The sequence below is a fragment of the Opisthocomus hoazin genome, chromosome 4 (assembly GCF_030867145.1).
Source record: "Opisthocomus hoazin isolate bOpiHoa1 chromosome 4, bOpiHoa1.hap1, whole genome shotgun sequence".
NCBI classification, from domain to species: domain Eukaryota; kingdom Metazoa; phylum Chordata; class Aves; order Opisthocomiformes; family Opisthocomidae; genus Opisthocomus; species Opisthocomus hoazin.
Window position 1 is genome coordinate 68,423,689 of NC_134417.1, and position 5,022 is coordinate 68,428,710.

The window sequence follows — 5,022 nt, forward strand, 5'->3', positions numbered from 1 at the left end:
TTCTATTTCCCTGCAGTAACCCATTTACAACCCGTTACTATATTTTTTACTGCAATTACCCTTCAACAGTCCGAGTTCAGAATTTATGCGCGTTAAAATATAAATCAAAGCAACACCACTAAATGAAAATATCTCTTAAGCAATTCAAATAAAACCCCTTAAAGAAAACTCAAGTATGCTACCAGTACTACAAATTAGCTTTAGGTCAAAAGCAGTGTTTGTCTTATCTACAAACATGGTGATTCTCTTTGGAAAACAGAAGAGTTAAGAATACACATAAATATGAATTTGAAGTGTTCATCTATATAATATATGAGATGTTTGCAACCTCTTAAAATTACTTTCAATTTCTAAAAACAATATAGGAAGAGGGACAGAGAAATAACAAGGACTCCCTCAGACCATCTCTGCATACCACTAAGAGAAAACCCTGGCTGATTTTATATAGACACTTTATTTCCTTTTCTTTTCATAGTACATTTTAAGGTATGTGAGACTAAAAACAAAGAAGAAGAAAGTAAAGACTTTACTGTTAACAAAGCATGGAGGGTAAAGGAAATTCAGAAAGCATTAAAAAGACAACAAAACAACTGACTAGTATCTATTTTTCTCCAAAGTGATTTTTGGACTACTAAACTAGAAGATTATTTCTATACTTCTTTGTATAGCGCTCCACTTTGAGTATTTTTTGAGATGAGACAGATAAATACACACACACACACATATAAAAACATACATTAAGACAGTCTGGAATGCAAAACATACTATTTCACTGACACTAGAGAAGACAATCTAACATTCCTCAGAAAAAAAATTACAGAATCACAGAATGGCTTGAGTTGAAGGGGACCTTTTAAAGCCAGGTCTAACCCTCCTAAAATGGGCAGGGACATCTTTCACTAGACCAGGTTGCTCAAAGGCCCATCCAACCTGGCCTTGAACACTTCCAGGGAGGGAACATCCAGAAACTTTTCTGGGCAACCTGTTCCAGGGTCTCACTGTCCTCATCATAAAAAATGTCGTCCTTAGATCCAATCCTAATCTTTTAGTTTAAAACCATTGACGACCCTTGTCTGGATACCACTGCAGGCCTTGGTAAAAAGTCTGTCACTGTCTTCTAAGCCCCCTTTAAGTACTGAAAGGCCGAAATAAGATCTCTCCAGAGCCTTCTGTTCTCCAGACTGAACAGCTCCAACTTTCTCAGCCTTTCCTCCTAGGAGAGGTGCTCCAGCCCTCTAATCAATTTTGTGGCACTCTTTTGGACCTGCTCTAACCAATCGCTATTTTACTGGGGATCCCAGAGCTGGACGGAGGACTCCAGGTGGGCTCTCACCAGAGCGGAGGGGCAGAATCCCCTCCCTCGACCTGCAGCCCATGCTGCTTTTGATGCAGCCCAGGATACGGCTGGCCTTCTGGGCTGTGAGCGCACACTGCCAGATCACATCCAGGTTTTCATCCACCAGTAGTCCCAAGTCCTTCTTGGCAGGGCTGCTCTCAACCCCTTCATCCCCAGCCTGTACTGATATTGGCAACTGCACTGGTCCAGACGGAGGATCTTGTGCTTGATGTTCCATAATTGCAAACAAAGACTATTTTTACTGGTTCCACTTTAAATCTGGAAGACACGTAGAGGTTCTGAAAAAAATAGTAGTTTTTAAACATTAGGTAGACTTCTCCATCTTGAACTCTAGTGTAATGTAATCTTGCATGAAATCTCCTTTTCTTTTGAAATTTACACAAACGTGTGACTTCAAAAACACTCCATGGAAAAGTAGGTGGCACGTATTTTGGGAGGTGAGAGGGAAAGCAGTAAAAGTCTTGTCTGATGATGCTGGTGTTGAAAACACAGCTTTCTGTGTCCTTTGAACATTCTGGAATGTCCACAGGGTTGCTCTTCAAGCAAAACAGACCCCTCTTTGCTATGTATCATTATCAATTAATGTGATTAGAAATGTAACTGGTTCAGCAGACATATTTGTAACGTTCAGCTTCTCAACTGCCTGTCTTACTGGCATGGGTCACCTTAGCAAAGGTGACAAAACTTCAGCAGTGACAACTGCAGAGAGCAACTTCAAGTTTTCAGATTCCAAGGTGAAGTTAATTAACTAGTAAGGTAATGGCAACTATGTGACATGTCAACAGCAAAGCCAAAACAATAAGAAAACAACCCCCAAAACCACACATACACAAAACAACAAAAAAACCCAAAACTAGAACAAAAAAAAAACCCACCAAAAAAAACCCCACCAGAAACCCTGCCAGCCAAACTAGTTAACAATTAATAAACAAAGCTCTGTTACTGAAACAAAAAGTAAATGTAGTGCTAATCAATCACAGCAGAGGTGTCACAGACCAGTGGGTGAGAAACTGCTCAGCACAGATTAAATCAGCCATAGTGTTAACAGTGTCTTATATAGTGAACAAAGACATAATGGCATTATCAAAACCCAGTTTTTTTGGTAGTTGTTCCATTGAACAAAAGCTAACAGCTGTAGAAGGCATTCACTTTTAAATTTACATGTTCAGTTTCCTGCAATTTTCTGGAGTGTGTATGCCTGACAAACACATAACAAACATATAAGTGTAAACTTCCACACAATACAAAACTATGCCTAGGAAACTCCACGTTCTTTCAATAAGCCTAATCATGTACTTACATAAGTACACACATAGTCCTACTTAGATGTGTATGGCACAATCAAAAATTAGAGGGACTGCATAAAACTTAGTTGCTTTATTTTTGTCTTTTGACTACTGATACTCTCATTATTGTAACAGTGCCACTGTTCTATTTTTAATTAATTTTAATTCATAATATTCTGATGATGCACATGCGCAAAGACTGAGCACCACTAACACTGTTTAGCTGCTTAGTAGATCTCTAGTAACATTTTTAATCAGGAATAATACATTTTGTTATTAAAATATTTTACTCTTTTCTTTAAGGACTAAACTAGTATTTGTTAAAGAAGGAATTGCTTCAGTACAGGACCACAGTCAGTCTTGGGATTAAAGCTTCCAGAAGCCTCTTCTGTAATTTGGTCTCTTATTTGTAAGGATAGCCATTTACTATTTGCATGTCCAGGAAAAATAAAAATAGTTACTATAAATTCTACCACTTCACTTCTGTGTAGACACCATAACTAAGCAAGCCACATGTTGTCAGAAGTCAAAAAATGCTGTTGATTTCCATATGACTAAATCCTTTTTTTTCTCCCAAAGAAGAGGAACATTTTTCCCGTGTACCCAAGAGAAATTAAAGAGAAATTAATCCACCATGCTTCGTACTGAAAATCGAAGAGATGAAAGTAAGGATAAAACACCCATACGCTTAAGGAAGAAGACACAGTCTCTTCTCATTGCTAACCTCTACTGCTAATAATTCTCTCAAAAGCTGTCTCTCCCTTTAGGGAAACGTACTTAAATTACAGTACGCCTACCGACTTCACGTCTACAAGCAGAACTCCATTTCTGGAACCGGTGAGCACAGAAACGCACACAAAGAAAAAAGTGAAATTGGCAGCGGTTAGCGATGATGGAGGGGCTCACGTCAACAGTCCAAGCGGAGGTACCAGCGCCTTGCTCTGCAGAGCGTGTTTCTGCCACTCCACGTTTCCCCCGCACGCTCTCTGAACCGCAAGTGAGAGCCAGGCTGAGCAGTCATGAATTGTCAAGATTCTTCTTCATTTTTAAAAGCTGCCCGAGTTCCAGTACGTGTTCAGACACGCCTGGAGAGCGATGCTGCTACTTACATAAAACTGTTAACAGTATCCAGGTTGAAGTTTTTCTCCGAGAGGGAGACAAAAAAAACAAAACCACGAAAAAATTAAGAGACGAGACCGTGAGCGCTCAATTTCATTCGACCAAGCCTGCCGAGGCCGGCGTTACCCCGCCTGGAAGCAAGGCTACGCCGCCCCGGCTCTCCCAGCAGCCCGGCTCCCACCGCACCCGGGCGGGAGCTCCGCAGCGGGGGCTGCCCGCAGCCAGGCCGCCGGCCACCTCCCAACTTTCCGAAGATCCCGGCCGAAGGAGCGCCGCCACCGTGCCCCCCCGGCCTCCGCCACCGCGGCGCCTGGGCTGGACGCGGCCTCCCCCCCCAGCCCGGCGGCCCGCCGCCTCCCGCCGTGACGCTTCCCCACGGCCCCCTGCCCACGGGGGCCCGTCCCCGCACCGGCAACGCCGCCGCGCCCGGGGACGCCCAGCCTCGGTAACCTGCGGCTTGCTCACCCCCGCACGCCGGCGTTACCCTCCGCTCTCGCCTCCTCCGCTCCCGGCGCCCGCCGAGGAGCTGAGGCGCCCCTGGAGCCGCCTCCCCACCGCGGTGCGCCGGGCTGCCGACGCCCAGACGTGCGAAGTCTCCCGGCTGCGCCCGCGGCCGGACTCGACTCGCCTCACGCCCCCCCGCAGCCCCACGAACCCCGCCCGAGCCGCGCCGGGACCGCCGCCAGCGCCGCGGGGCACTCACCGGCTCCTCACAGGGGCTCTCCCCGGCCCTTCCCGGCGTCTCCCCGCCCGCCGCCCAGCGCCTCCATTCGCTCAGCGGCCGCTGCTCTCTCCCCCGCTCCGCTCCGGATACGGCGCCCTCCGGAGCGCCCGCTCCCCCGGCGCTCCTGCCCGCGGACAGCCGGGGCCGTCGCTCGGCGGCCGAAGCGGTGCCGGGCAGCGCCCGCCCGGCGGCCAGGCTCCCTCGGCGCGGGCAGGGCAGGGCGCTGCGGCTGCCGCCGTCTCGCTGCCCCTTTGTTCGGCGGCGGCTCCTGGCGGCGCTGACAGCTGCCGGCGGCGCTCCCCGGGCCCGGGCGGCCGCTCCGCCTCAGCGCCTCCCGGCCTGCCGGCAGCGCCTCATGCCCCCGGCCCGGCCCGCGGCCCGGCCCCCCTCCCTCTCTCTCCGCCCGCAGTCAACAACCGGCGACAGCGGCAGCATAAGTTCAGGCCGCCGACCCGGAAACTCATCGGCAGCCGAGGCCCGCGGCGCTCCGACGGGAAGCGGATCCGCCGAGCCGGGGGAGGGAGCGGGGCGGGGCG

General features: G+C 48.8%; 1 protein-coding gene across 4 annotated transcripts in view; it reads right to left on the bottom strand.

Moving 5' to 3' along the window:
* Positions 1–4,969, bottom strand: part of ANKIB1 (ankyrin repeat and IBR domain containing 1) — a 102,395-nt gene extending 97,426 nt beyond the window's left edge. For 3 of the 4 annotated variants that reach the window (XM_075419350.1, XM_075419351.1, XM_075419346.1), the window contains exon 1: positions 4,466–4,969. The gene's annotated coding sequence lies outside the window, so the exon portion shown is untranslated. Of the gene's footprint in view, positions 1–4,227; positions 4,325–4,465 lie in introns of those variants that run through there. The other variant, XM_075419347.1, reaches the window with a different exon arrangement.
* Between the last annotated feature and the right edge of the window lie 53 nt (positions 4,970–5,022).